Below are 21,340 nucleotides of genomic sequence, written 5' to 3' on the forward strand. Positions count from 1 at the left end.
AAGTAAGTCTTCTGTGACAAGTTGTGGCATGAACAAGAAATAAACCTTATCAGACTTCCCTGGTTGTGCAGTGGCTAAGACTCTGGGCTCCCAATGCAGTGGGCCCAGGTTCAACTCCTGGTGGAGAACTAGATCCCACTTGCTGTAACTAAGAGTTTGCATGTTGAAACTAAAGATTCTGCAGGCAGCAACTAAGGATCAAAGACTCCATGTGCTGCAACCAAGACCCAGTGCAGCCAAATAAATGAAAATACATATTTTTTAAAGCAACTAAAAGAGTATATATATATATATGAAATAAACCTTGTCACTGAGCTGCTGAAACATAGTGTTACTGTTGTTACCACAGATAAACCCAGCCTAATTAAACTGGTAAGCATCCTAAATACTGCAGTGACTAAAAACAATGACGTTAAAGCAAGAGCTTGAGATACAGACCTTTAACCCCAGGTAAACCAACAGTAACCAGAAAGAATGGGCTCCCCTCTGCCTGCTCCGCACACTTCCTGGTTAGTGAGATGAGCCTCAGAATGGTAAGTAATTTAATCTAAATACCGCTTTAAAAATGTCTTCACTTCAATGCATTATTCAGAGTAAATTAATCACAATGTATTAAGTGTCTCTTTAGCATCCCTGACACTTGCCTCATCACTTTGCCCATCAACTTTTTTTTTTATAATGACCTCACTATGCACTCCCCTAACAACCTCCCCTACCTAGACATCTGCCCAGGGGCTTTTGGTAATAGGTCAATGATCATATAGCTGGAGTTTTGCAGAACAAATAAGACGTGAAGGTGATGTGTCAGTGGGAGACAGGAAAATGATGACCATGATATTACTAGTTCATATTTGTGTAGCACTTGTTCTACATCAGATGTCATTCAAAGCACTTTATACATAGTAACTCACATGATCCTCATCTTATGAAGCAGGTATTATCATTATCTCTCCTCTATAGAGGAGGAAACAGAGGCACAGAGAGGTTAAATGTCTTGTCCAAGGTCATGTAAACTAAAATGTAATGATACTTGAGTTCTATTGTAGGCAGTCTGGCTCCAGAGTCCCGTTCTAAAAATAATGCTTTACCAAGAGTGGGTGGGGAGGAGTACTCTTTTAGGGGCAGCAGTTCATGGAGAAGCACAAGGTTAAGAGACCAGTTGAGTTTCACCTGACTTCTCTGACCAGGGATTGATCCCAACCATGCCCTCATCAATGAAACATGGAGCCCTAACCACTGGACTGCCAGAGAATTCCAGGGTGTTGTTTTGCAATTTGCGAAAGCACATCTACATCCTGATTTCCTCAGCAACATGATCGTGCTGCTGGTAGCTCTGTCCTCTGCAAGGTAACTGAGGCATGCAGAGATCCTGGTACTGAGCTTGCCTGCAAAACCACCAGCTGAGTGTGGTTGGGGCTGCTGTCGCATTCTACGGACAGATCCCCAGAGGGTGCAGAAGTCTTGAGTATGTGGAGAGTTATGTAAAGGTATGAAATGACATCTGGGGATTTCTCTAGGAGTCGATTGGAGGGTATGAATTGTAAGGTGACAGGACTAGGGGAAGGCTGTCTGGAGAGTCACTCCTGAGGCCTGCAGGCACAATAGCAGCTGAGGTGCACCCAATGCCCTGGGACGGATGACTGGATAAGCCATTGGGATCAACTGTGATTTAAGAGAGCTGAGGGGGCATTTTCCTGAGCACTGAAAGGGGCACACAAATGTGCAGAGGACTAGGGAGGGGAGAATAAGGTGCTGGGATCTAAAATTGTTTCAGAAAAACTTTGGAAATGTAGCTCGGGAAAGAGAACTTAGTTTGGGGAGCTGCAATAAATTGTCAGAAAGCCCCTTAGGCTATATCTCTAAATTATACTTCAAATTTGAACACTTCTTACCATCCCCACTGTGGTCACTGCTAGCACCTACTAAGGGCCACCTAGGGGTGTCTCTGCAAGACTCCTGGCAATCTACCTGATCTCCCTGCCTCCATTCTGGTCCCTTCCATGTGCCTCACAGAAAACAAAGTTATCTTTTAAAAAATGCAGTCAATTCCTGTGGTTTCTTTCCATTCTTAGAATAAACTCCTAATCTTGACTCCATAATCAACCTGCCTAACACCTGGAACTCATCTCTCACCAGCACCCCCACACCCAGGCCACACACCCCCCCCCACCCCGGCCGGGGCCACATTTTTGACATACAAACACACCAAGCTCCTTCCTGCACTAGCTGCTCTCTTCGCCTGCAGTGCTTTCCCCTCTGTTCTTTGCATAGCTGGCTCCTTTGGTTACCCTGTTCTTGATCCATACATCATCTTCTCTGATTTCCTGACCACCCTGGCCCTCACACTCTCTCAGTCACCCTCCATGCCATTGGCAGCTTCCCTCTCACCCACAGCACTCATCACTATGTGAAATGGTCTTGTTTGATTATTTGCTTGTTTATAGGGCTGCTGGGGCTGTTAGCAGTCTCCCCTATTAGCCTGAATGGGCTTTGTCTGACTCCATCGTGGCTGTATCCCCAGCAGCTAGATCAATTCCCAGTGCACTGAGGCTCCATAAATTAAGAAATAAGTAATTTACATTTAATTTCCATTAGTAATACATTTCAAACAATTTATTTATATGTCCCAGTGGGGAAAAGAAGAAAAATTAATTTTATTTACATTTAATTGAATATTGATGCATTCTTCAGATGATGGCAATGGGATAGCCATATCTGAACACAATTTTGTGGGGATGATCTACTAGTAGAAAATTTGAAATTACATATGGCTCAGAATAAATTAGTTTTACATAGAAAATTAAAAAACCCAGGAGCCACAACTGATAGGTTCCTACTTTTAAATATTATGAAAATATAAAACTTAAATATTATGAAAATGTAAAATATAAGCTACAGTGTTTCTATAATAAAGACTTTAAAGTTAGTAAGGGCAAAGAATAAAATGTCAAAATCTACCTAACCATATTTTCTTTACTGATTTTTTTGAATAATGCAATGGAAATGAATGTTTATTTGAGGTCTGTTAAAATATTAACATTATACTTTATTAATCACATTTGACTACTTGTCTTATTTCTGGATTTGGTACAACATTTTTAAAGATTGTTAATGGAGAGCCCTCTGGGATATAATCATTTTCAATCCACATATGACTAAATTTGGTCATATCTGCTGATTGTGCAAAGAGCTCTTCCTGAGAAGTAAATATTAAAGCTGACTGGTTTTGAAAAAAGAACCCTTTGGAGCACCTCTTCTTTTTTGCATTTTTAGACACCTCTGTTAGCTTCTTTAACACTTGGATGGAAGTGTTTTTAAAGGAGGTTGTGAAGATTTGGAAAAGATTTTATTTTTAATATCCCAGATTGCATCCTCTGCATTGAGTTAGTTTTGTTGCATGTGCTCCATCTGTCTTGGAGATATGGAAAATTCAGGAGGAGAAAAATGGAAGGGCAAAACTGCTTCCCTAGCTTTACAAAATGTCTAAAAATGACTTCACATGTAAAAACTAGAGTATGGATTCCTCCACTTCAAACTTCCCCACACTACCCAGGTGCCTGGCACTGCGCCTTCTTAAGTGGGGAAAGGAAAAATTGTTTAGTTATTCCCTGGTTAGAAAGTTTGCAAGGTTGAATGCCTCTTGCACAATCTCTATTTTGCACAACTTCAGTAAAATCTCTTATCATTTTAGGTGACTTTAATGAAACACATGAATTGCCTCTTACTATGAATATCCCTAAATAAGAATATAATCTATTTACTTGCTGGGTACAGGTGACCTAGGAATTCTGATATCTTTCTTTAATGTTTCAGGCTTAGTATTGGATAAAAAACTTGAAAAATAAAGCATTGCTTAGCCTATCCCCAGCTGCACCTGCCAGTGAAAGAGGCTGAAATCTCACTCTTCACTGGACAATACATCAAATTTCAAGCTTCTATTATCTTTATCAAAAGCCATTAGAGAATACTTAGTAAAGATTTTGTTTCTCTGAAAATTGGCCTATTATATTTGTAACTGGAGTACTTCATGGGTTGGGTGTCTAGGAGATCTAAGTGCTTTTTTCCATCCTACTATTGTTTAGCATGATATTTACATGTTTACTGAGAGTCTTGTAGGCTTAGAACGTGGACTTCTGGAGACTAAGCATCTTTTATGATGTGTGTAGCATCAAATAAAATATGGATTCTTCAGTATCTTCTCAAAAGGGACTTTAATCTGAAGCTATAAAGTGACACTCCTTTGGTGTGCATTTATCTGCAAATAATTTTTTGAACAGAATCAAACCTTCAGCAAGCAAAATTCACAAACTCATTATGAACCTACTAAATTGAAATGATGCTAGAATTAGCTTGTTAATTTGGGGAAGATTGTTATTTTAGAATTATTGTAAGTAAAGTATTTTTGAGCAAAAGGCAACTGTTGGAGAAGGTGATACTTAAACATCATGTGATATTTAAAGCTGGCTTTGCAGTCTCCAAATCATTGCCCAAGATGATAAACGTATCCATCAGTGCCTAACCCACATAATATTAAGTTTTCCCATGTCCTGTGACTCATCTGGGAGCTCTGATCACTTGCTATCAATATCTCCTATCCTGTTACAAGACCTTGTCTTCACTTAGAACTGCTTCACCTCTGAAATCCTGAACTTGGAAATTCCACTGTGACCTCAGTACTATACTCTTCCTCCCCATTCACCTTCATCCCACCCATCTTCAGTCCTACCAAAGCATTGGTCTTCAATCTTCCTGTATAGTAGCCCCCAGTCTTCTTGGATTTAAGACACTCTTCTCATTAGACACAACCCCCCTATTCCTTTGACATGCTGGCACAGCCAATCAACAAATCCTCACTCTTGCACCCACCCCTCTATCTGTTTTCTTTGGCCCTTGAGCATTACAGGAGAAGATCACATAACACATAATTATGTAGTCAGGTGCTAACACAAATTTTATTTCAAATCTCAATTGGGTACACAACACCATCTGGAGTTCTTTGATCATTCCTAGATGGTTCCCAGTATAATCTACCAGATCTGAGACATGTAGGACTGGATAACATGAATTACAAACACTTAAAATAATGCTAATTTCTTACTCAAAACATATAAAGCTTATTTTCTCCTCCTGGATTTTATGTGAGCCAAATTATCCCCATTTTTGTGTTTCCTCTTACTTTCATTTTCTTTCACAGTTTTACAAATAGATCACTTCTTGGAGTGATTAAAAGTTTAGAGGAATATTAAAGAGTTTAAGATGATCACAGGATATTTACTATAGACCTACTAGGTGCCCATCACTGTTTTAGGCACTGGGGATACAGCGGTGAGTAAAATAAACAACTCTGTCCTCATAGAGTCTATATTTTCGTAGAAAGGGACAGAAAATAGGAAATCAGTAAAGTTATACTATGTCAGAAAGTGGCAGGTGGGACTGCAGAGTCCTGGATTGGTGGTGCCTGTTGGGAGGCCCGTTGTGGAGAGGCTGCTCTGTGCAGACTGCCTGGGTTCAAATCCCAGGGCTGGTACTTACTACATATGTGACCCTGGGCAAGTTACCTAACCTCTCCATGACTCAGTTTCCCTGCCTGTAAAATGAAGAGTTTCATAATGCAAACATCATGGAGTTTTTATGAGGATTAAAGGACTTAATACGCACATAACATTTCCCCTGGCAAGCACTACATAACTGTCAATGATTTTACTGAGGTTTTGTTTTTTTCTTTTTTTGGCCACACGGCATGTGGGATCTTAGTTCCTTGAGCAGGAATTGAACCTGCACACCCTGCATTAAGCCTGCGGTCTTGATCACCAGACCACCAGGGATGCCCTAATGATCTTATTTTAAATTTAAATGATGTGACTGACAGGGAGTTAACATCCAAAATATACAAACAGCACATACAACTTAATGTTGAAAAACAAACAACCCAATCAAAAAATGGGCAGAAAACCCAAACAGACATTTCCCTGAAGACATACATATGGCCAACAGGGATATGAAAAGATGTTTAACAGTGTTAAATATTAGAGAAATGCAAATCAAAACCATAATGAGGTATCACTTCACACTGTTCAGAATGGCTATCATCAAAAAGGCTACAAATAATAAATGTTGGAGAGGGGGTGGAGAAAATGGAACTCTCCTTCACTAAGGTGGGAAAGAAAATTGGTGCAGCTACTATGGAAAACATTATGGAGGTTCTTTAAAAAAATTAAAACTATAACTACCATATGACCCAGCAATCCCACTCCTGGGTATATATCCAGAAAAGATGAAAACTCTAATTCAAGAAGACAGTTGCACCCTGATGTTCACAGCACCACTATTTACAATAGCCAAGACATAGAAACACCAAGTGCTCATCAAGACAATTGGTTTAAGAATATATGGAATATCCTTCAGCCATAGGAGAATGAAATTTTACCTTTGCAGCAACATGGACAGACCTAGAGAATATTAAACTTAGTGAAATATATCAAAGACAATTATTATATGATATTACTTATTTGTGGAATCTGAAAAACATTAAAAATGAATCTAAATACAAAGCCAAAATATACTCACAGATTTGGAAAACAAACTTATGGTAACCAAAGGGGAAGGATTGGGGGGAGGGATAAATTAATAAGAGTATGGGACTACAGATTTAAACTACTATACATAAAATAGATAAACAAGGATTTACTGTATAACAGGGAATTATATTCAATATATTGTCATAATATATAAAAAATAATCTAAAAATGTGTTTTCATGCAAAGGACATTTTTGGAAGCATAGCTTCCAAACATATAAAAAATTTTGATATATTAATGCATGTAATAATGCACTAATATCTCATTAATTACTCAGACTCAGTGCCTAACTACTCAGGTCTAACTACCATGGTTTTAAAGTAGTTATAGATTTAATGATACTTGGAGAAACCTGCAATAACTGAAATGTGACGCAGAAAACCAGTAATTTCTACTGGGGACAAAGCCATAGATAATGCTAATACTACTATAGCAATTTTCTCACATTAGTAATCGAAGACTATGATTTTAGTAACAGAAAAGTGAAATGGTGAAATAAAACGTGATGTAAAAAGGTGAAATAACAGAAAAAATGAAGATGAAACGTTTCTCCCATAAAAATTTACAGACCCTTTGAGTTCCATCCCAGTTAGGTACATCTGCTTTAAAATGATGTCTGGCACTAGTGTCCTTTTTTCCCTTCCTCCCGCCACTGACCTAATTGTGTCCACAAGGAATCCCCACCCACACCTTAACTAACTCCTCCCCTTCTAAGCCTGCCCTTCCTCTAGCGTGCCCGCCTACTTAAGAAAGAGCCAGCCTCCACTCAGTCACCTAAGCCGGGTGCCCCACATCACACCTCCCCCTTCCACACTCCGTCGTGGACCTGGCCCAACTCGGCGGTGGAGCTCAGCTTGGCCGCCCTCTCCACCCATCTCCACCTTCTGCTTTCTCCTTCAGATGACTGCAACTGCCACCTCACTGCTAACCTAGACTGGCCTCACCCATCCTTCTTCCAGGGGCGCAGATGGATCCATCTAGAACCTAAGTCTGGTCCTCCGCATTGTGAAACTTCTGCCCATCTTGCTAGCAAGCTCCTGCAACCCCGTGTTCCGGTTTCTCGTCACTTCTTTTTCCTTTCGGCTGCCCCGCTGGGCAGCATGTGGGATCTTATTTTCCGGTGGGCCAACCCTCACCCCTTGCATTGAAAGTGCAATCTTAACCACTGGACTGCCAGGGAAGTCCCGCCCCCTCAATTCTTGAGTTACCGAGGTTTAGAGCGGGGCCTCTAACGCCTCAGCTCAAACCCTTGCTCTCCCTGCGCCACAAGTCAAGGTCTTTGAAAAATCCCTCTGCCCTCTGTGTCTCAGAGACCCCAGCTTTAAAATGGAGCCGCAAGAGCACTCGCCCACAGGGGTGTGCGAGCTAGGTGATATACACGTGGAATGTTCAGGGCAGGGCCACAGTGTCCCGAAAAGTTCAACAGCCTCTTTCTTATTGCATGTTCCCTTCATGAGGAATGGCCTTTCTCCTGCTCTCTGCTCTGCCGACCGGTCCTTTAACACTCAGCTTGGGCATCTCCCCGTCCAGGAACCTTCCACCCTCTGGGCTGGGTGGGGCTGGGCCCTGGGCCCTAGGGCGCCCCCGCCTGCTCATCTCACCAAAATCACCACTTGGCTGCGTCCTGCGGGACAACGCCTGGGCCTCCCTGAAAGGACTGCGGCTCCTTCCCTTCTAACCCAGGAACTGGTCAGAACCAGGCGTAGGGTGGCTGTTCAGCAAGGATTTGGAGACTGAATGGATTAAAGAGCGAATACAAATCAAAGAACAAAGTGTTCAAGAAGAGCCAGCTCTCTTCCACTCTCCTGACAGTTTGCTTTTCAAAGTATCGAACAATACACAGGTTTATCTTACTACTTTTCTGAGTGGTCCTGTCTGCGTGGAGCCCTTTCCTGGCCAATTCTTCGGCCTGATAGCGTCGAGTTTCTGAGAAAGAAAGGGAAAAACTGTGGGTGTGTGGGTGTGCGGAGGGGGCAGGAAGGAAGCCCTCAGCCTGCTCTCAGGAAATGGGTATCTAGGGACACCAGAGGCTTAACAAAGAGGACTTCAGAAGGAGAAGCAGGAGCTAAAGTATATTTTTAAGAACAGAAGAGAACACCCTGCTGTGTCGAGTCCTGCCTGAGGGCATGACCAACATGGCAATGGCCCTGACTAGTTAGAGCTGTCCTCATTCCTTTCTTTTTAAGCCTTACGAGAGAATTCATTTCTTGGGAAAAGATTATAGACAATACAGAAGGGTATAAAGTAAGAAAGCAAAACAGCCTTACCCACCTACCCCCAGTCCTACCCTGCATAGGTAACCTCTGCTTCTGGGCAGATTTAAAAATATACACAGGGACACAGGCAGTCACATGTCTTTATGGCTGAAGTCATGTTCAAAGAAGAAGAATCGCAGGTCCAGATTTGTTCAGAGAGAGACACTGGATGGAAATAGGGCAATAAACACACATCTTTCCCTGCTAATCGTGGAAGAAAGAAACTATTTGAAATAGAACACATACGAGGAAACCTTTTTATCCGAGAGGGCCTGTGGTGTGGGACCAGAGGGGAGAGCAGGCTTCAGAGGTCAAGTCCAGGCTCTGTTCTTCCTGATGGCTTCTCAGCAGGTGAAAAGTAGGTGGAACGCCCCACATTCAGAGTGGTGAGGAGGGCCTGGCATCTCAGGATGCTCAAAAAAGAGGCCGTCTCACCTGGGCCTGAGATCATGTGGTTGAGAAACGCCTGGATTGGAGGTCCAAGAGGGGAGGATGGAGGGCCGGCCAGCGCAGGGCCCGCTGGGAGCAGGAATCTCTGTCCCTGCAACCTTCCCCACCCCCTCTCTTTAAAGCCACCATCACGCTTCCAACTTGGCAGGGCCAAACAAAGGCAACAGGAAACGCAACAGCTGTAGGCTTGGGCTTTGGAAAGCAGAAGCAACAGCTGTGCTAGGGGGAAGCCGGGAGCGGGAGGGCAGCCCGGCTGAGCCTAAAAGTAAAACCTGGCCTGACAGCCTGACAAAGGCCTTCTGTCGGCTGCAGCGAGAGGGGCTGACCTGGTGACTCCTTGCCAGGCTGTTCTGGGGCCACCGTGGGGAAGAGCCCAGACTCCCACCCTCTCCCTCCCTCTCCGCCTCCCCAACACCCGCTTCGGAGGACCAGCCTGCCCTCAGTAAACACCCCTGCAATCTGCAGCTTTGCTTCTAGGCTTGTCTCACTGCCACCCCATCCTGGGATGTGGAGGTGGGCTGGCTGTAGTACCTTTATTTACAACATCTTCCAGCAATGAAAGCCAACCAGGTACCAGTACTGGTCTGTGTTCTTCAGTTTTCAGAGAGGCGGGGATGAGCTGAGCCCATCTTTGGCGAGGAAGAGGGTGTGCCACTGCATCCCCCTCTTTAAAAAGGAGCCCTCGCCACTGGCTTGCTCTGTGATGTCAGCACCGGGCATGGTGGGCCTCCTGACCTTCCACACCACACCACCCAGAGCTTGCTTTCCTTCCCCTGGCATTGGGATATCTTGTTCAGCACCCTTCAACTTGGACTGGTCAGGAGGAAGTTTCTCAGCTTTAAAAGATCATCAGACTCCTAAATGGATTGAAAAAGATCATAGTCAATTGAAAACACAAAAATGTCTGAGAAGGACATTAAGCACTCGTGGGGAGCAGAAAATATACACCAGGAAGAGTAAATTTTTCTAATATTTAATTTTAAAGTTAAAAAAAATGTTTCTGTTTGGTTTAAATGATTTAAAACAGAGCTTGGCCAGCATCTCGATGTCTAGAGTCAAACTTTCTGGTTCAGAAGTGTCACCATTGTTAGGCCTCCTCATAAGCTCACTGCTGCCCCCGCGTGTCTTATCTAAACACCACAACACAATTTTCTGCTCTGCAAATAAATGGTGGAAACCCTCCACCAGTCTGTTTTGCTCCCATGACAATAAACAGTACAGAATTAACGCTTGTGAGTAACAGCTGTATAACCCAGGTGAATTTTCAACAAGTCTTTAATTTTGGAAGACGTCATTATATAGTGTTTCTCTCTGTCTCTCTCTGGTTTTCAATTCATTGTGCCTTTGATGAAGTGATAAATTTAATCCTTAGAGGGAGTGGTTATGATTATATGAATGATGTTAGTCCTACTAATGATACCCCTTCCAGAAAAACCACATGACTTATTCACTGATGTGCATTAGATTTATTTTACAGCCTTCAACAGAAATCTTATATTCAGCATGATTGAAGGTTTGCATCAAGAGTCTCTGATGTGAGATAATTTCTGATATATGGCTCAAACAAAACATACAACAAAATGTAACCTCCTTGTGCTCACCTGGTACCTTTGTCTTCAGTGGGGAGATTGGATCCCCATTTTGATGTGGACTAGGCTGCTTCTGTGGGTGTGTATTAAGCACCAATTCTTCCTGTTTCTGGCTTATCTATGTAGTTTATCTGAGTGGCTTCTTGCTCCATAGAAACTAGGGTCACAAAGAATATCACGTTGTCATGGGTGGAATTTGGAAAATGCCTTCCATCCTGAATAGATAAAGAGGCTGCTCCCTTATGCAGAAAGGTTGCAATAGTCTCCTCCTCAGTGTGCATGGAAGGGATAGCTACTTGTTCCCAATACTCCTTCCAGAACCGTCCTTTACTGCAATGGTAGCCTTGGTGTCACTTCTCAAAGTCACCTGCTGAAGCAGCCTTCTGTGGTTCCTGAGTGCTTACTTATGGATCGTATTGATTGTTCACTGTTCAGTCCAGGAATAGCTCTGAGGGAGAACGCTCAGGTTTTACTTCCTTCAAAACAAACAAGTTTGGTCAAATTCAGTGCCCACATAGGACCCATTGGGGCAGATTCTCTTAGGCCCAACCCCATGTCTAATCCCAAAGGAAAGTTGTGAGGGGTGTGGTCTGAACGGGCAGCCAGGATTACTGAAAAAGAGCTCTTGATGGAATGTTCCTCATGTTTTGTAATTCTGCCAGTCACTGGTCCTGTGGACTAAGGTCAAGATCAGCTTTACCGCCCTGGAGGGGAAGGCTGAAACTATGGGATACAAACTGAGATGCAAGTACAGTGTTTCTGCACCTTTTAAATGACTCTGACCAAAGTCTACCCTGTATGGTGCATGTGGAGATATTGAACTCTAAGAGCCAAGGTGCCAAGCAATGTCTGCAAAGGCAGCTGAGAACCAGGCAGCAGGGGCTCCAGAATCTCTACAAGGAGGGAGCTCTGAGGTAATCATCTGACTGAATGTGGGAGCCGGAGGGAATGTCCGGAGGTTGCATGTACATTTAAACACAAGGTTTCAACTGTGTCTTTATCAGAGGCGGCTTTGGGGGCTGTTGACGGAGCTGCTTACTGAACTGCATTGAAAAAGAACCAGCTGGTCAGTCCTCCAGTTTTTCAAAGAAAAGGCTCTTTCTATGTACAGAGACCTGGTGTGAAGTGTTTAATCAGTCTAGGTTGACGCCTTCAACAGAGCAAGCTATCTGTTGATGGTTTGACAATTTTAGACATTTCGGGGGGGGGGGGGGTGCAATGCCACCAAGACTTGAGACTTAGCAGCTCAGCCTGGAGGGGTCCGTTTCCCTAATTGCCCTCCGGAGGGAAGCAGAGGAGGATCTGGAGCTCAAACTGACCTTTAGCTTTGTGCCCTAGGCTTTGTCACTGACCTCTGCTGGGTCCACCCTCCCTGCCAGCTGGCAGCATGCTGCTTGTATTACTGTATGTGTGACCATAGAGCGGCAGGGGTGGGTCAGGCTTAGTACAAGTTTTTTTTTAAGCTACAGGATGAATATAGTAATGTCTCCTTGGATTACTGATTTTTATTTAGAGGTTGGGGAAATGTTATAGCTCTATAAGAGAAATAATGATACAGAGTCTGAATTAGTTAGGACTGAATTCAGCTGGAAGCAGCAGAAAAATCCAAAGTGTCAGTTGCTTAAAGAAAATGGACATTTCAGAGGGATGGGATGAGGAGGGAGGTGGGAGGGTGGTTCAGGATGGGGAACACATTTAAATCCATGGCTGATTCATGTCAATGTATGGTAAAAACCACTACAATATTGTAAAGTAATTAGCCCCCAGCTAATAAAAATAAATGAAAAAAAAATAAAATGAGTGAGAAAAGCAAAAAAAAAAAAAAAAGAAAGTGGACGTTTCTTTTTTTCTTATATTCAGAAGTTTGACAGGTAGTCAGCTCAGAGCTGGTAAGGCCTTCTGCAGGGCAGGGATGTGGGCTCTCTGTTGCTGTTTGGCCTTGAGAAGCTTCCATCCTCAAAGGTATCTCATGGTCCAAAATAGCTGCTGGAGAAGGAGCCTTTGAATTTGTATTCCAGAGAGCAGGAAAAGCAGGTCCTTTAGGGACACTTCCAGAAGTCACATCGATCAGTCCCTTTATGTCACATAGCCACAACTATCTGCAAGGGAGATTTGGAGAAGTGATCTCTATTGGAGGCAGATGTGTGCCATCTGAAATTTGATAGTCCTTTGGTTGTATAAGAAGGGAAATTGAGATTGGGGGTCATTTTAAACAGACTCCCCGGTGATGCTGATGCTACCGGTCCACACAGACTGCATTTTGAGTAGCAAGGGACACGGACCTGCACGAGCTGGCCCCTGCCGGCCCCACCTTGTCTCCCCTCTCTCCCCATCGTCCCCGTGCTTCCTTCTGGTTGGAACTCTGCTCACAAGGCTTGTCATTAAGATCTCAGTTAAAATAGTTTCTCTATGACCCAATTTCAATTTGATAGCACTTAATCTGAATTTTTTTATCATGTATTTATCTGTTCATATGATAGGGATTTTTTGTCTTCCCCCTCTAGAATGTCAGCATCATGGGAGAAGGGAAGATACCTGTCTTCTCAACACTGAATCCCAGGCACTTTCAACAGCACTAAGAACATATCTAGGGAAATAGTACAGATGAACCTAGTTCCAGGGCAAGAATAGAGACACAGATGCAGAGAATGGATGCATAGACACAGGTCGGGGAAGGGGAGGGTGGGATGAATTGGGTGATTAGATTTGACATAAATACACTACCAAGGATAAAACAGATACCTAATGGGGGCCTGCGGTGTAGCTCCCCACAGGGAGCTCCGCTCAGTGCTCTATGATGACCTAGATGTATGGGTTTTCGGGTGGGGTGGTAAGAATGAGGTCCAAAAGGGAGGGGATATATATATATATATATACATATGGTTGGTTCACTTTGTTATACAACAGAAACACAACATTGTAAAGGGATTATACTCCAATTAAAAAAAAAAAAGAACATATGCTCAAATGTCTGTAGAATAAATGAAGAACGATGCCGAGTCTCCCTAACTATAATATTAGTTTTGAGATCACAGGCCTTATCTTATGTTTATACTCTCCCCCACAGTACTTGGCAGGGTGTGATATGTACAGTTGGCATTTGATGAATGTTGAGTGGGGTCTCACAAGAGAAGGAATACCTGTCAGTTCCTCAGATGGGTCAAAGGTAGAGTAGGGCATGATGGCTACACAAAGCCAGGATGTTGGCTCTGGCTGGGGAAGGTGAGAACAAGCAGTGGACCCTGTGATGGCTTTCACAGTAGAGCTTCCAGCCCTGGATTCTTCCTTTCTATCATCATGCAGCTCAGAATTTTATACACGTGAATCAGAGGATGCCAGAGGGGGTTACAGAGAATGCATGAGATGGAAAGATTGTAATTGTGTGGCACTGGACTGATTGCAATACAGATAGATTCAAGTTTTGCAATTATTCAATTACTCATTCATTTACTTATAAGCACCTGCTTTGTGCCAGGTGTTATGCTACGTGCTGGGGACACATACAGCCTGTGTGCATGACATTTTGCTCCACACTGGACAAAGTAATGTCAAACACAAGGATTCTTAATTCCTATGGTGCAAGACTATAAGGGGGGTTAAACACCACAGCCTTTCTGCTTAAAAATTGTTCAGTGGGTCACCTCCCAATACTACTTGCACTCATGACTGGATTAAGGAACCCGTGTTCGCTAAGTCTTCTGTGATTGCTGGGTTGGGCGGGCTCCTTTGTGAGTTCCTACCCTCTTTGATTCTCAGCAGGTTGGAGAGGGAAGAGCACCCCCCACCCTGAGCCTCTCATGCTCCTTTGTCTCACACACAGTAAGGAAGGGAGGGAATCCCCTGATGACATCAATTTTTAATTCCTTTCAGTAGATGGTGAAGTAGAAGAGAGTTTCGGCACGGCCTCCTCTCTGTGTATACTTGTTTATATACTAGCATTTATTAGGAAGTAAATTTCAGTGTTAGTCTGTAAGCCATAATGCTGATAATCATCTTTTTTTATGTTTTTTTTTTTTGTTTATTTCTATTAGTTGCATCTTTTTAAATTAATTCATTTGGATATGGCTAGGAACCAGGCAAAGATACTATCAAATACATTCATTAATAAATAAGATCAATACTGTGCATTTGTGGGTTAAAAATTTTAACTTCAAAAGAAGAGTTCTTGTATCTATGATCTCATTTCACACTACATATGATTATTTTAAAACTCTTCTCTAGGGGTGGGTTGTTCCACCCATGCACGGCCCGGGTGAGGATAATGAAGACCTGCCTCAGGCTACCCGACTTGACTCTGCACCACAAGGTAGCGAGCACTCCCGTCTGGGTCCCCTTGGGTCTCTCCCTGATTGTTAAAAAAATGAAGGCAAAGATGAAAAAATATACTAATTTCAAGATGTGCTGAGAGCACACACGTGGGGCATGAACAGGGAAGCTAAGGAAAGCTAAGGAAGCTAAGGAAAGCTAAGCAGCTAAGGAGGCTGCTTTCAGGATCGTCTTTGGAGACAAACAGAGACACATACAAACTCAGTCACAGATGACGTCAAATTAATATTAGGCATCCAGAAAGCCCAGAATTGGAAACCTTTAGTCTCTTGGGACTGAAAAGTCAGTTCCTGTTTATTTTTTCTACAGCTGTGACTTATTTCCTGTCTTCAATAATTTCTCCATGCATGGGCCTTCATTTTCAAGAAGATATTTTTACATATTCTTGCCTGATCGTTTAGCTTTTCCTGTAAGACTTCCTCTGGGGTAAAAGCCCCATGTCTCTGTTTTCCCGATGACTGGAATGTGGACCAGGAAAGTGCTCTAACTCTGAACTTGTTTGAGGGGCATTTAAAGAATAACTCAAGTAGAAGAAAAAAAAATCCTCCATGATGAATCTCTCCTCACCTCCCAGTGTATCTTGTCCTGAAATCAACCTTAGTGTTTCCACTTCCCAAGAATTCAGCTGTGTCACAGGGTAAAGATAGCTTCAGAATCTCCTACCTGGTTATCTAATGAGACAACAGGACACTGTAGGTGGTGGTAAATTCATTCACGCTGACTGCTCACAAAGCAGTAATGACTAGCCTGTGATTAATTATTTTAATTCTTTTCTTTTCAAGGGTTAGTGGAAGGACCAGTAACTCTACTTACAACTTTGCCTTCACAGCCCTGCCCCTGGGGATGCTCTGACACAGGTTTAGTGTCCTACTAGATCCAGGTGCCCTTGGAGAATTAGCCTCACCTTGCCCTACTCTTCTGAGTAAGTGTAGCGCATGCTGTGTGTTTGCATGCAGTGGGTGCTCAATACACATGGAATGAATGCAGAGTATCATCTATCATTTGGTGTTGCTGAGTCTCATTTCCTCTCTGTAAAATGAGAATATCAGCAAATGATTGCTTATATATCTTCCAGTCTGAACGTTCTAAGGGCCCTTTAGGACAGCCATATAGAATTATCTCTCATCTCCAAAGCTGTTTCTAAGCAACAGAATAGTACTTCCCTGAACTCCTTGTTTGACCTCTTCAGCCTACAGAGATGTTTATCACTGAGCCTGCTGCACTACATTATCGTAATACATACTTTTTATCTGGTGACACATCTCAGATTGGTATTGAGCTGTTCATCTGTGTAGATCCTGTCCTTTTCTTACATTAGAGTGTAAGCTTCCCAAGCCAGACATTTTATAAAATGTGCTCTGTAAATGTTTGTCAAATAAATAGATACCACATCGAGAAATCATCTTAATTTTATCCAGAGGAAATTCTGGGCTTAAGGGAAGCAGAATAATCAAGGGTGAATTCCAAAGCTTGTAGTCTGGGGAACTTGTGTGTGATGATGCTGTTCTTCAAGAGAGAGAATCTCTCAAGAGGAGTAGGTTTGGAGGAGGGTATGGAGGTGGTAAGTTTAGTGACAAGCTGCATTCTATACCTCCTTCTTGGAGATTTTTGAAGAACATTATCCAAATCGTTATTTGAGATGAGATCCTGGCCAAAGGAATGTATTTTACTGCGTGTAGCCTAGAGTTTCCAAAATAATTGGACATGACTTCGGACACACTGATATAAGAAGAGAAGCAGGGCTAGGAAAGAAGCCTGCAGAACAACTAACTTCTAAGGAAAGTCAGGAGGAATTTGAAAATGAGAATCCCAAGAAGTAGGAGGGGCTTTCCACCCCTGGCTTTTAATCCTGGCCCAATCCTTTTACAGATACTAGGAAAAGCTGAGTTCCATCTTGCCAAGGAACAGGAGAGCCCTTAGGCTATGTCTTGGAAGGTGCTGAGTTCTCTGGGAGAAAGTAGGCACTCAAGTACTTCCAGTCCAACTCTCATAACTCTCTCTATTCAAAGAACTCACCCCCTTTGTTAAAAGGAAGCCTGTATTAACACACTCAAATCCAAGCCCATGAGAATAGCTCCATATTCACTCTTGTAACTATAACAAATCATCTAAAATTAGATCTGATATAGGCAAAGACAGGGCTTCCCTGGTGGCTCAGTGGTAAAGACTCTGACTGCCAAGCAGGAGACACAGGTTCATTCCCTGGGTCGGGAAGATCCCCTGGAGAAGGAAATGGCAACTACCGCCCCCCCCCCCCCCCCCCCCCGCCCCAGTAGTCTTGCCTGGAAAATCCCATGGACAGAGGAGCCTGGTGTGCTACACTCCGTGGAGTCACAAGAGTTGGACACAACTTAGTGGCTAAACCACTACCATCACCACAGGTAAAGACAATGCAAAACCTAAACAACATAGAAAAATAAACGATCTGAATTAGTTAGTTATCTAACTCACTTCCTGTCTTCTAGGACTATCCTCAAACTTCCCTTTAACGTTTCATTTTGATCTCAACAGCATGAGTGTTTTTTTTAATACCCTGCTATCTATATATGGAATTGAGAAAGGGTGAAAAGGACGAGAATGGGAAAATGCAAGGCAGTTCTTTATACAGGGCTCATGCTAGTGGGATTGTACAATGTAACCACTTTGGAAAGCAATTTAATAGTTCCTTAAAAAATTAAACATAAAATTACCATATGAGCCAGCAAGGGGTATGGGGGTTCTTCTTGGGGTGAATTAAAGTATTCTAAAATTAGTGGTGATAAATGCACAACTCTGTGAATATACTAAAACCACTGAATTGTATACTTTAAAAGGGTGAACTTTATGGTATGTGAATTATATCTCAATTAAGCTGTTTATTTAAAAAAAAGAATGGGCAGAGGATCTGAACAGACATTTTTCCAAAGAAGACATGCAGATGGCTAACAGATACACAAAAAGGTACTCAACATCACTAATCATCAGAAAAAAGCAAATCAAAACTACAATGAGATATCATCTCATAGCTGTTAGAATGGCTGTTACCAAAAAGACAAGAAATACGAAGTGTTAGTGAAAATGTGGGGAAAAGGGAAACCTTATGCCCAGCTGGGAATGTAAATTGGTGTTGAAAATGAAACTACCACATGATCCAACAATTCCACTTATAGGTATTTATCTGAAGAAATTAAAAATATTAACTCAAAAAGATATGTGTCCAGTGTCCATTGTAGCTTTACAGTAGTCAAGACATAGAAACAAGCTGTGATCATCAATGGATGAATGGATGAAGAATATGTGATATATATATATATATATATGTATATATATACACAGTAGAATATTATTCAGTCATTAAAAGAAGGAAATCTTGCCACATATGTGACAACATTGATGGACACTGAAAGTATTATGCTAAGTGAAATATGTCAGAGAAAGACAAAAGACAAAGGTCTCACTTATATGTGGAATCTAAAAATAAACAAAAGCTAAATTCATGCATACAGAGAACAGACTGGTTGCTTCTGCCAGAGGTGGGAATGAGGATGGATGAATGGGTAAAGGGGTCAAAAGATACAAAACAACCTTCCAGTTATAAAATAAATCCTGTGGATGTAATATACAGCTTAGTGGCTACAGTTAATTATATTGTATTGTATATTTTAAAATTGTTAAGAGAGTAGATTTTATTTTTTTTATCTTTTATTTTTTGGAGGAGGAATTGCAGACTGAATCCTGGGGCCCTCGATGGGTTAAGTTACCTTGCTTATGAGTGAGTTACAGCACCGGTACGTCTGGTCAAGGCTATGGTTTTTCCAGTGGTCGTGTATGGATGTGAGAGTTGGACTGTGAAGAAAGCTGAGCACCGAAAAATTGATGCTTTTGAACTGTGGTGTTGGAGAAGACTCTTGAGAGTCCCTTGGACTGCAAGGAGATCCAACCAGTCCATCCTAAAGGAGATTACTCCTGGGTGTTCATTGGAAGGACTGATGCTGAAGCTGAAACTCCAATACTTTGACCACCTCATGTGAAGAGTTGACTCATTGGAAAAGACCCTGATGCTGGGAGGGATTGGGGGCAGGAGGAGAAGGGGACGACAGAGGATGAGATGGCTGGATGGCATCACCGACTCGATGGGCATGAGTTTGAGTAAACTCCCGGAGTTGGTGATGGACAGGGAGGCCTGGTGTGCTGCGATTCATGGGGTCGCAAAGAGTTGGACACGACTGAGCGACTGAACTGAACTGAACTGAACTGATAGACATGAATAGATTATGGATGTGGCTATGGGGGATAGATATGGAGGGGGGGAAACAAAATATGGAACGCTTCATGAATTTGCGTGTCATCCTTGCGCAGGGGCCATGCTAATCTTCTCTGTATTGTTCCAATTTTAGTATATGTGCTGTCGAAGTGAGCATGAGAGTAGATTTTAAAAGGGTTCTCATCACAGGAAAAAAAAATTATAACTATGGTGATGGATGTTAATGAGATTTAATGTGGTGATCATTTCAAAATATATAAAAATATGGAATCATTATATTGTACACCTGAGACTGATTTAATGTTATATGTTAATTATATCTCAATAAAAGAAGATGCAAAAATGTGGGCTTAATCTCTCGGTTGGGAAGATCCCCTGGAGGAGGACACGGCAACCCACTCATATTCTTGCTTGGAGCATCCCCATGGACAGAGGAGACTGATGGATTGCAATCCATGGGGTCACAAAGAGTCGGACACAACTGAGTGACTAAGCACAAAGCACAAAAAAGAAGAAAATTCAAAGTGATTAAATATTTTCCTTTCAAGAAAAAACATTCTCCAAGTAATGGAAAAATCGGTGATTTGTTGCTTGCCAGGTCTTCGTTCCTCAAACGCTGTCTCACCAGTGGTTTACCGCCACAGCTGTATGGGACAGCTGTTTGGGACATTCTTTTCCTCTAGAATAATCTGAGGTGGTAAAATTAATCTATCTCTAAGTGGGATCTTTTTTCCTACTAGAAGCACAAATAACATTCAGTATCGGTTTCATACCATAGCTTTGTCTCGCCATTTCTACGACATCAGAAAGGAATGTTCACTTATGCAGTTTATCTGTGCATTTCTTAGGTCACTCTTCTATAAGTCAGGCTTTTGAAGGTATAATTTATGTTTAGTCAAATTCAACCTTGGAAGGTTTCCAATTCAGTGAATTTTGGGGAACGTGTACAGTCATGCAATCACCATCACACTTGAGAGATAGGCTATTTCCAGCAGCCTAAAGTGTTCCCTCATGTCCCTTTGCAGCCAACCCCTTTCTCCATATCCAGGCCTTGGCACACCCCTCCCCACAACTTTATTGATTTCTGTCCTGAGGGCACTCTTCAATCCCTATTTTGTGCTATCTTTTTATCTGCAGGTAAGTCTGTCTGCCAGACAGGATTCTGCTTTGTGTCCCTGTAACACCAAATGTGGTGCCTGGCACCTAACATGTACACAGGAAATAGGTGCTTAATGAATAAATGAATCACTTGCTTTTTATATTTTGCCAAATCATTGCAGAGACTCTGCTCTCTGACTTACAGTATGTGTCTTTTGAAAAGGGACTATTAACACTGGGGAAAGTTTTCTACCAGAACAAAATTTTTTTTAAATTTTTTGATTGGAGGTAAATTGCTATATAGTGTTGTTTTGGTTTCTGTTGTACAAACAGGCAAATCAGCCATAATTTTACTATAATATATATCTCCTCCCTCTTAAGTCTTCCTCCCCTCCCCCATCCCACCTCTCTAGATCACAGAGTACCAGGCTGTGTTCTCTTAGGGTTTTAATTTATACAGTCTTTTTAAAAAAATGGGCCAAAAAAAAAAAAAAGTAAAAAAAAAAAGGGCCATAGTGATTTCTAATTCCAGAGATTTTGCTGAGCATTTCAAACATTTCCATAGACTTGGGGCTTACAACTTTGCTCAATCAGCACATAGGCCTCTGAGCTTTCAACCTGAATAAACAGATGGACATAGAATCTGGGACCAACAGCATCTGCTCTCTCTCCCTCCCCTTCTGCCCCCCATCTCTGATCCTTCCACCTCCACAGGGCATGCCCCAGGGGATCCTCTGGAGCTCCCCAGAATAAGACCTCGGAGATTCCAGACCCACTGATGAATGACTCCAGGGATGGAGT

The 21,340-nt window shown here is 42.3% G+C and overlaps 1 non-coding gene across 1 annotated transcript; it reads right to left on the reverse strand.

The window, feature by feature from the left end:
- Window positions 1-19,491: 19,491 nt before the first annotated feature.
- LOC122444380 lies at window positions 19,492-19,598 on the reverse strand. Its single transcript, XR_006270223.1, has one exon. It is a non-coding gene; the product is annotated as a U6 spliceosomal RNA (small nuclear RNA).
- Window positions 19,599-21,340: the final 1,742 nt, after the last annotated feature.

The sequence above is a fragment of the Cervus canadensis genome, chromosome 6, assembly GCF_019320065.1.
Source record: "Cervus canadensis isolate Bull #8, Minnesota chromosome 6, ASM1932006v1, whole genome shotgun sequence".
NCBI lineage: Eukaryota > Metazoa > Chordata > Mammalia > Artiodactyla > Cervidae > Cervus > Cervus canadensis.